This window comes from Triticum aestivum, chromosome 7A, assembly GCF_018294505.1.
Source record: "Triticum aestivum cultivar Chinese Spring chromosome 7A, IWGSC CS RefSeq v2.1, whole genome shotgun sequence".
Lineage (NCBI taxonomy): Eukaryota > Viridiplantae > Streptophyta > Magnoliopsida > Poales > Poaceae > Triticum > Triticum aestivum.
Genome location: NC_057812.1, coordinates 345,074,390 through 345,085,876, shown reverse-complemented (window position 1 = coordinate 345,085,876; position 11,487 = coordinate 345,074,390).

Below are 11,487 nucleotides of genomic sequence, written 5' to 3'. Positions count from 1 at the left end.
AGGTTCTTGCGCGCGAACAAGGAAATATTCACGTGGGAGCCAAATCAGCTGGTAGGGGTCCCAAGGGAGGTGATCCAGCATCATCTAAGGGTATGCCCCAACGTCCGCCCCGTGAAGCAATGAGCGAGACGGCAGTCCACTAAGAAGCAGGCCTTCATCATCCAAGAGACACGCAAGCTGGAAGCGGCAGGTGCCATCCGAGAGGTCCGGTACCCCGATGGCTGGCGAACCCTGTCGTGGTGCCGAAAAAAGGCAGGAAGGAACGGATGTGCGTCAACTTCACCAATCTCAACAAAGCCTGCCCTCAAGACTCGTCCCCACTCTCGCGCATCGACCAGATTGTTGACTCCACTGCCGAGTGTGACCTGTTGTGCTTCCTGGACGCGCTCTTAGTGTATCATCAAATCAAGATGGTGGTGGAAGATGTGGAGAAGACGACCTTCCTGACACCATGTGGGGAGTACTGCTACACCTGCATGCCCTTCGGGCTATGCAATGTGGGCGCGACATTTCAGCAGTTGATGCACATCACTCTGGGGTGGCAGCTCGGGAGGAACGCTGAGGCTTATGTCGATGACATAGTGGTCAAGTCTCTCGAGGCAAGGACATTGATTCAAGACTTGGAGGAGACCTTTGAGAGCCTGCGCCAAGTGAACTTAAGGATCAACCCGGAGAAGTGCGTGTTCGGTGTCCCCTCCGGCAAGCTACTGGGATTCATTGTATCCCACAGGGGGATCGAGGCGAACCCGGAGAAGGTCAAGGCTATGGAGGACATGAGCCCGCCGAGGACCCTCAAGGAGATGCAGAAGCTAGCTAGGCGGGTGACCGCGTTAGGGCGTTTCATCTCCAAATTGGGAGAGAGCACCTTACCATTCTTTAAGCTCATGAAGAGGAAGGGCCCGTTAGAGTGGAACTCGGGGGCCGACCGGGCCTTCCAAGACCTCAAGAAATACCTTACTAGCCCCCCAGTGATGGTGGCACCGCGGCCCCTCGAGCCTCTGGTGCTCTACCTTGCTGCCACCCCGTACTCCGCCAGCACGGCGTTCGTGGCGGTTCGGGAGGAGCGCCAAGTCAAGGGTGCGCCCCGCCAGGCCAAGGCTGAAGTAGTGCGGGGTCAGGAAGGCGCATCAAAGGCATCAGTGGTGGAAGGAAAGCTCAGCAGGGCGGCATCGCAGAAGCTCCTGAGGACACCAGGGTCTCAGGGACCCTTCCACCTCAGGATATGTCCCGATCTCCGCAGGACCCGAGCCTCGAGAGCATGCCAGCCCTCATCGAACACCCGGTGTACTTTGTCAGCACCGTACTGCGAGACGCGAGAGCATGCTACCCCATGCCCCAGAAGCTCCTGCTCGCACTCCTGGTGGCCTCACACAAGCTGCGACACTACTTCCAGGGCCACCCCATCAAGGTCGTCTCAGCCTACCCACTAGAAAGGATACTTAGGAGCTCTAACTCAGCCGGAAGGGTCGCAGAGTGGAACATCGAGTTGCAAGCATTCCATTTGGAGTTAAGCACCACCAGGGTCATCAAGGGGGCCGCACTCGCTGATTTTGTGGCAGACTGGACGGATGCCCCGACACTTGAAGAAAGAGAAGACCGGTCCACCTCCCCAGGAAGTGAGGCTCCGGACGGTTGGGTCATGCATTTCGATGGCGCCTTCGCACACCAGGGCGCGGAGGCTGGAGCAGTGCTAATCTCACCCACCCAGGACAAGCTCTACTACGCCGTGCAACTCTGCTTTCAGCACGATGAGAAGGTCTCCAACAACATCGCGGAGTACAAAGGCCTCATAGCTGGCCTGAAGGCTGTAGCGGCCCTAGGGGTGAAGCGCTTCACTGTCAGAGGCGACTCACAACTCCTCGTCAACTTCTCCAACAAGGTGTACAAGCCGAAGGACGAGCATATGGAGGCATACCTCGCGGAGGTGCGCAAGATGGAGAAGCAGTTCTCGGGCCTGGAGCTGCAGCACGTACCCCAGGGCACCAATAAGGAAGCCAACGACATCGCCCGGAGAGCATCCAAGTAGCAACCGCCGGAGCCGGGCATCTTTGAGGAGTGGCTCTTCAAGCCATCAGCTGCGCCACCTCTTTCAAGCACAACCCAGCCTCAGGAGGAGCTCCCCTAGCCTCCAGCCACGGGAGCCCCGACCTATGGACCGACATCCGGAGCTCGGCTGCTCTTGGCGCTCGAACCTCAGGAGGAATGCTGGACCAAGGAATTCAAGGAGTACTTAACGTACGGAACGTTGCCGGAAAAGGAAGAGGAGGCGGAGTGCGTGGCCCGACAAGCCATGTCATATTGTATCCAAGATGGCGAGTTATATAGGAAACGACCGAACAATGTCACACTGTGCTGCATATCCAGCGACCAAGGAAGGGAGTTGCTGATTAACATACAGGGCGGGGACTGCGGACACCACTCGTCATCACGGGCCCTCGTCGGCAAGGTGTTCCGCAGTGGAATCTACTGGCCTACAGCACTCAACGACGCAGACGAGCTGGTGAAGTCTTGCGAAGCCTGCCAATTCCATGCCAAGCAAATCCATCAACCAGCTCAGGGCCTTCAAACTATCCCGCATACATGGTTGTTCACGGTCTGGGGGCTGGATATCCTAGGCTGTTCCCTCGGGTTCCAGGGGGCTACCATTACCTCTATGTCACCATCGACAAGTTCACCAAGTGGGCGGAAGTGGAAGCAGTCCGTACCATCCCAGCCGGCTCTGCTGTCAAGTTCATCAAGGGCCTCATGAGCCGCTTCGGGGTCCGCAACCGCATCATCACAGATAACGGTTCGTAGTTTACTAGCAACCTCTTCAAAACCTACTTTGCTAATGTTGGAACGCAAATCTGCTACCCTTCGGTGGCCCACCCCAGGAGCAATGGCCAGGCAGAACGTGCTAACGCGGAGGTCCTGAGGGGCCTTGAGGGAGTCCTGGATTAGGGGGTCTCCGGACAGCCGGACTATATCCTTTGGCCGGACTGTTGGACTATGAAGATACCAGATTGAAGACTTTGTCTCGTGTCCGAATGGGACTCTACTTGGCGTGGAAGGCAAGCTTGGCAATACGGATATGTATATCTCCTCCTTTGTAACCGAAATTGTGTAACCCTGGCCCTTTCCGGTGTCTATATAAACCGGAGGGTTTTAGTCCGTAGGACAACATACAATCATACCATAGGCTAGCTTCTAGGGTTTAGCCTCTCCGATCTCGTGGTAGATCAACTCTTGTAATAACCATATCATCAAGAATAAATCAAACACGGCGTAGGGTTTTACCTCCATCAAGAGGGCCCGAACCTGGGTAAAACATCGTGTCCCCTGCCTCTTGTTACCATCCGCCTTAGACGCACAGTTCAGGACCACCTACCTGAGATCCGCCGGTTTTGACACCGACAGGCCTCAAGACCAGGACCTTCAAGAAGAAGCTGGAGGCCTACGGCAGGGGCTGGCACGATGAGCTCCAGTCCGTACTGTGGTCCATCCGGGCCACCGCCACCAAGCCAACTGGAGAGACTCCATTCCGCCTCATCTACGGAGCCGAAGCAGTCCTCCCTCACGAGGTCAAGCATCTGTCCGCACGGGTCCTGGCGTATGACGAAACGCAGCAGGACGCCACGCGGGGGATGGACCTCGTGTTAGTGGAGGAACATCGCCGCGGAGCTGCGCTGCGGGCGGCGAGGTACCAGCAAGCATTGCGGCGATACCACTGCCGCAACATCCGCTCGAGGACACTCGAGACAGGAGACCTAGTCCTGAGGTGGGTCCTCTCCAGGGAAGGGCGGCATAAGCTTTCACCAATGTGGTAGGGCCCGTTAAAGGTCGTCCACATCTCCAGGCCTGGCGTCGTGCGCCTGGAGACACAAGACGGAGTACCAGTCCAAAACGCCTGGAACATGCAGCACCTCCGGAGGTTTTACCCATAAAGCAAGGCCCAGAGCCTGAGAAGCAAGGCCCAGAGCCTGAGAAGCAAGGCCCAGAGCCTGTGAAGCAAGGCCCAGAGCCTGAGAAGAAAGGCCTAGAGCCTGTGAAGAAGGCCCGGTGCCTGTGAGGAATCGCCGCCCGTGACACTCTCATGTAATAATGAGTTGGGGTTGTACACGCCCCGGAGTCTCAGGGTTGTCGGCCTCAGGCCCTGGGGCTCCCGTCCACGCCTAGTGGACAGCACTTAGCTCCGCGCCGGTGAGAACACTTGAAGACTAGATTTTGTGCCGGACGTGGATTTTCATTTTCTTTCCATATTTGGGTCCCTTTTCCTTAATCGAAATTTGCTTTTTGCATTCCTTGCTAAGTTGACCCTCTCACTTCTCGCTGCGTTTTCCGGCTCGGGTTAGCTCGTGTTCTCTCTATCCCATGCCTCACGAGGGGGCTGGGCAGGTGCCCTCGTGAGCATTTTCTCCCTTCTCTGCCTTCTCGCGAGCCACCCTCGTTCGAGCCCAAAAGCTGGCATGCCTCTCCTAGTCCGTGCCCCTCGGGTACCGCGATACAAGGCACCAGGCCAGGACCAGGGCGAATGACAAATCTTTTAAAAGCAATTCCTAACGAGCTTTCATAGTTCCCCAACAGGCGCAGGCCACCAAGGCAAGATGGGCACGATGAAATGAGCACCTCGTGAGGAAGAGGGCGTCCCGGATATACCAGGTTAAGTCATCTTTGCACGAAATAACGACACAACATGCACGGTGCCACAATCGAGGAACCATAGTTCAATACACGCCCCCCTGGGCCCAAACCGGTTACATTCTTGATGCAGGAAAAAGAGTAAAACAAAAGCAGCGTCACAATAATCTACGGAGGTAGGCCCCTAGCGGCACCCCGAACCTAGTCGGATCCTTCTTCGCGCTTCACGGGGGCGTGGCGACGGGATGACCCACTACCGCCTCCAAAGCGGGCGTGGCGGCGCAGCGGCGCGGCGGCGCGGTGGCTGGCCGTGGCCACTGCTACTGGAGCTGTCATTGTAGGAAGAGCCGCCGTAGAGGGACACGATGCAGCCGCCCCCGAGGGCAGGTTCGCGCCCATCCTCGTCGCGACCGTCCCCGAGGCCGAGCACCTCCTCACTGTCGTTCTCCTCGGGGCAGCACCCCGCGCAGCGACCATCTTCCCCAAACACCCTCACGTATAGGGTCGATTCACCATCGTACTTGAAGTGGAGGGCGCACCGTCGACCCAAGCTGCGTGCGCAGGCGAACGTCTACCAACCACGGGCCAGGGCTATGTTGCCCGTGGCGGAAGTCGCGACTGCAACCCAAGAGGCCTTGCTGCAGCAATCATCCGCCTGTAGCCAGAGTCCGCCTGGACCGGAGGCCGGCAGCTCGTTGGCGAAGAAGCGCGGAAGTTGGAGCCAGTTGCCGGTCGGGTTCTCCGAGCAGACGACAAATTCCGGTGACACTTCCACCATGTGGAAGCGCGGACGGGGGGGCACCACCAAAGCACGCCTCCCCTCGTCAGCTGGATCACCGTGGCGCCGCTCCGACACTAGGCCACGACAGGGGACGCGGTGTGCTCGCGCGGACGGCCACGTCCGCGGTTGGCTGCCGGTGAGCCGGGTCCCTCGCGAGGGGCCTTTCCCTTCTCGGCGGTAGAGAACTTCCTTCGTGGCGCCATTGGTGGCACAGTGAGCAACGAAGCGAGGAAGAAGAAGCTAGGATTGGAACGAAAAAGAAGAAGCAGCAAGCGAGGAAGAGATGGGCGACGGGGGCTCCGCCCCCTCCCCATTTATAGCAAAAGAAGGCCAACCGACACCTCCCACGACTGCAGGTAATGATGGTTTCCCTTGCATGTCGCAGGGACTCGTCAAGTCGTGTGGTCGCCGAGGCAGCATGGGGATGCCGAGACGCCCATGTCCAATCAACCACCACGCGTCAATCGAGGCTGCAGGCTTTTGGGGCCCGCGGCGCTCCATACTTGGCCCTTGGCTTCACCGCGAAGCCAAGCCCGAGTGCACCTTGGGCCCGGGGGCTATTGTGAGGATCCTGGGAATGGGGGTCCCCATACTTGCCTGCCTACGGCCCGCTACATGGCTGAGCCAGCAGACCATACGGCCCACTTCACCAACAAGGCACCCAAGACCATCACGAGGGGCCAAGCCTCGCGAGGCGGACGACACGAGACCTCCTCCGGAGGGGCCTAGTCAAGCAGACTCACGAGGAGCGGAGATATCAAGGCGAGGCGAACCTCACGAGGCTCTCGTGATGTGAGCCATGACGATCAACACCAGGCGGGCGCCAGCGTGCGTAGCGTCCTTGTTTCCTCTTTGATGCTAAGGAAACTAGCGCAGACGAGGAGTACCGAGGCATCAAGCAAAGGTTGCCATTTTGGTGCAACAAGACCAAGACCAGAAGGACGGCAAGACAGAGATCATCGTGGAGCCCAAGACGGCGTCACCAGCAGAGCCTCTTGCAGGCGCAGACCACCTTTTGTAAGGGTGGCTTGTACTAGTTGTCCCCCTTCAAATTAGCTCGCCGTTGTTGGCTCCCTTCCCGCTCAATATTTGGGAAGAGGACCAGGGCCTCTATAAGTAGGGCTTGCCACCACCATAGAAAAAGGAGGCGAGGACGAGAGGACGGCATCTTAGATCACTCTCTCACACGCACAAGTTAGCCACGCACAACAACAACTCAACCTCAGGAGGCTGTTCTTCCCCTTGTATGGTTCATCATCAGCCCAAGAGGCAATCCACCACCACAATGGAGTAGGGTGTTACACCACAACGGTGGCCCGAACCAGTATAAATCATGTGTCCTTTTGTGTTGCGAGTTCGTCGATTTCGTCCGCGAGATCTTAGCGAGCTAGGTGTCGTGGTTCTAAGTCTAACAGTAGAATGGGGGGTGGGATGTAGAGGCAAGATCCTAGCTATGGAGGAGTTGTACACGCGAGTTTTACGAGTTCAGGCCCTTCTCGGAGGAAGTAACAGCCCTACGTCTTGGAGCCCGGAGGCGGTCGACTGGATTATATGCGTGTGTGTTACAAGGGGTGCGAACCCTTGTCCCTGAGGAGGGGGGTGGCTTATATAGAGTTCGGCAGACCCCTCCTGCCCTCAGTTACAAAGGGTTTAAGGTACATAAAGATGGGGACGTTATTGGTAACGCCTGCAATAAAGATACATAATGACCATTAAAGCTATGACTTAATTCCCGACCGTTGCAGAGTGGAGTGAGTCTAGGTCTTCTGGTAGTCGAGTGATTGTCCATACAGTCAAGTGTCCTCGAGACTGTCGAGTGGAACATAGCTTCATGGTCAAGTGGATGATGATTTTTCTTCGAATGCTTCTGGTTCTTTCAGAGATGTCCTTGGGGAGGGTATCTTGGACAGATCCATGACCCTACCCTAGGTATATAGCTTCATCATTAGCCCCAGAATAGATCAGGGTTTGAGTGAGGAAGGAGTTGAGAACACTTCCGACTCATTTTTCATGCCATGAGTATATCTTGTTCTAGACCGATGAACTGAGGTGACGACACCAACTTCTTTTTCAGCCGCCTTGATCCATTCTTAGTTTTTGTCGAGTGAACTTTTACTGAAGAGTTCTGAGTTATGATGTGGAGGATGTCTTCCGTGTGAGAAGTTGTTCTGCTGTCTGCGGATTTCGCGGGATTCGAATTTTGGGAAGTGCGCTGGACGGGGGAGGCCGTGGTAATCGAGACAGATTAGGCAGGTTGCCTCAATCCCCGCGCCACCTTTTTTGCCATGTATCACGCGCGCGACTGTTGGGGGATTTGATAAGATCATCCGGGCCTACAAGCCAGTCACTCAAAAGTGTCCTTATAAAAGGCACCGGACCGGGCTTTTGAACAGTGCGCCCTCATTCTCCTTCTTCTTCCTCAGATTTCTCCGGTGCACCTGGTTCCGCTCTCGGCGTCGTAGCCCCGCTCGGACTCGATTCGCTGCCATGGGGAAGGAGAAGACGGCGGCGTTGGAGCATGCAAAGAAGGCGACGGCGAAGGCGAAAGGAAAGAGGACCAGTCGGGGTGGATCCTCGTCAAGGTCCGGCCTGCCACGGGGCTGGATCCAGGGCGACCGGATCCGCTCGACGATCAGCCAAGACGACATCGACGATCTGGTTGAGGGGGTACTGATCCCCCACGAATCGGCGCGGCTCCCGGGGAACGAGATCGAGCCGCGGCCGCAGGAGGGTGAGTGATTTCTCCTCGCCACTCATGTCGACTGCGGGTTTTCTTTGCCTCCCCACCCTTTCTTTCGTGGTTTTTTGAACTTCTTCGGGGCTCAACTCCTCCACTTTACTCCAAAAACCATCGTGTACCTTGCTGCATTCGTGTCAATGTGCGAGAATTTCTTGGGTTGCCGACCGCACTGGGGTCTCTTCAAGCACATATTCACATGTCGCTCCCAGACGGTCAAGAAGGCCAACCCGAGTGACAAGAGGACGCATGTGATACAGATGTGCGGGGGCCTTGGAATTCAAATGAGGAACAAGAGCACCTTCCCAGCTATGATCCTTCCCGACTCGGTCCGGGGCTGGGAGCCGACCTGGTTTTACTGCAAGGATTAGTCGACCCCGGGTCAGTCGACTGGGCTTCCCCCCTTTTCCCTAGATCGAGTGGAGAAGCCCTCCTCCTTGAGGGTGATCCTGAAAGAGAAGGCGCAGGTGAAGGTGTTGGTCAAGGGGGTCGTCCAACTTGTCCGCGATGGAGTGACTGGTATGGACCTGCTGGAGGTCTTTCTCAGTCGATGCATCGAACCACTCCAAGCCCGTGACCATCCGATGCGCATGTACTCAGGACTCAAGGATTCCACTCGGATCCATCGGGAGGACGTCAGTGAGGACACGGTGGAGAAGTGGCTGAGAGGAATCACCGGCAACAAAGATAATCCCTGGGGGTCTAGGAGGGCGATTCCATTCGACCATTTGCGCCAGCCGGAACATGTATGATTCTGCATTGTCGAGTGTCTTCTTGATTCACTATGTAACATCTTGTTGACGGTCGATTGTATTTCTTTTGTTCATTGTCTTTTCAGGCTCTTATTGATATGTACTCGATGCCCAATGGAGTGCAGGAGCAAAATGTCGAGGAAGGGGCGAGCGGGGGAGAGAGTGGCGAGTGGCACTCGGATGTAGAGGAGGACGAGGAGAGCGACGACTCGAGTGATGAAGAAGAGATCGACTCGCCTCCTCGCATAGAGAGGAGGTCCAAGCACGCTCACGACCTGGCGAGCACCCCTGACCTGGCGGCCGCACCAACCGGGCATTGTTCGAAGCGCCCTCGAACGTCTTCTCCGGTGCCAACTGAGAAGGTATCGTAACAGCTCAAGACTGCGCCGCCTCCTGCGCCGAAAGCATCGAAGGCCACATCCTCCAAACCACCGATGGCTTTGCCCAGGATCAAAGTGACCATCCCCACCATCTCCGGGTAATTATCTGACCCGATCTTTTGGTTGACTCGAGCAACAGAACATAACCGACTGAATGTTGACATTTGCAGTGCTGCTACATCTGGAACTTCTTCCTACCAATACCGAGATGAGGAAATGGAATACGTGGTTACCTCCAACCCAGGTAAAACTCTCATGATCTTGTTCTTGATTATTTGGTTGATTAAATTCTGGCGATTCACTTGGGGTCGACTGATTTATCTGCAGCCCCACCCAACGTCATCGAGCTTCCGGATGATGAAGAAGATGTGGCCCCTAGGCCCAAAAAGAACAAAAAAGTAGCAGCTAGCAAGACGTCTCAGCAGGTACCGATGACAACACCAATCATCAGGTAATCTGAAGACGCGGGTGGGCCCTCTGTAACTTTTGTTGTCCCATTGTCGAGTGAGCTCCCTGCACCGTCGGTTGTACTGGTGTTTCCTTCAGTCGTCCAACCTCATGCTTCGTAGCTCCAAGCTGCCACACCTGGGTCGTCTGCCCCCTTCTTCACCAACTACCATGTTCCAGAAAACCAGTCGGACACAGCTGCGGAGGCCATCCGTCAGGCTAACGTGATGATGGAGCGGATGAAGACGGTGCACGAGAACAGCCAGGCTGCTTACGATGCCAGCACGGCTCTTCGGGCCAATGTCCGAGTAAGTAGGCTTTCGATTGACCTTGTTCTATTAGGATATGCTCACGGTCATCGTGATCGAGTCGGTGATCATACTGCTCACGGTTTCTGTACTGATCTCGTTGGTCTCCACGTCCCTGACACCTCGGGGGCGATCTTGGGCTGTGAGCCGACTGGACTGTGTCTGCAACCATGGATCTGCTGTGAATCCTATTCCGCGACTAAGATACTACTGTATTCTGCTCTCCCGCGGCTCGGAGCAAGGCCCGGATCTACACCAAACCTCGACCAACTTCTGACTAGGAAGGTTGAATTGACTCCGCTATTCGAGTCGTAGCTGTGAGATTTTGGATTGGAGTTCGGTATACCTGAGTCGGAGGTGGAAAAAGTTGACGTCGACTAGATTCGGGAGCACGCTACCGAGCACGCTCGTCGAGTGCGCGCTGGAGGTTCTCTAGTCGAGTGTGCTCAACCAAGTTGGCCAGGCACGCCTCCTCCAAGGCCTGGGCCTCAGGGGTTTCTCCAACGATAGGAGTGTGAAGTGCATCCATGTTCTGGCGGCGAAGTTCCTCCCTCCTCTGTGAAGAGAGGGGTTCGGGTCGGTACTCTTCGTGGACACGCGACGGATCGCCGCCAGCATCGCCTCCGTCCTCACGGGTGAAGCTAGGAGGACTACGTGGTCCATTGACCATCAAAACTTCCGCCGCAGGGTCGCTGCTGTCGCACTCGGATGCAGTCTCTACGGTGCCAGTTGACAGGTCAAATAGGCCGTAGAGACTTTCGTCGGGCTTGATTGCCGCGACCTGGGGGGTGGCCGATTGGCAAGCCATCGCGTACCTCACCCACCGCTGAAGCCTCGACCGACCGAAACGTTTGCCCCGGTGGGCTGCAGGGAGGGAGGGAGGCACGGGAGCCCACCGATACTGAGTCGACGGCTGCCGTAGGAGGACGCCACGAACGCACGCGCAAAAATGCGTTGCTCCGCAGACGGGGAGCGCCTCGACGTCGAGTGGCGCTCCTGGAGCCAAGCGGAGTCGTCGGCGATGAACACGAGTGCACCGAGACGATCTCGTGGCCCTTGGCCAAACCTCCGCCTAAAACCATGTTGATGGGGATCAGAAAAATCACAACTTCTCCAACAAGTCGCTAAGACACCTGCCCCACGGTGGGCACCAACTGTCGTGGTTCTAATTCTGACAGTAGAATGGGGGGTAGGGATGTAGAGGCAAGATCCTAGCTATGGAGGAGTTGTACACGCGAGTTTTACCAGTTCAGGCCCTTCTCATAGGAAGTAACATCCCTACGTCTCGGAGCCCGGAGGCGGTCGACTGGATTATATGTGTGTGTGTTACAAGGGGTGTGAACCCTTGTCCCTGAGGAGGTGGTGGCTTATATAGAGTTTGCCAGACCCCTCCCGTCCTCAGTTACAAAGGGTTTAAGGTACATAAAGATGGGGACGTTACTGGTAACGCCTGCAATAAAGATAC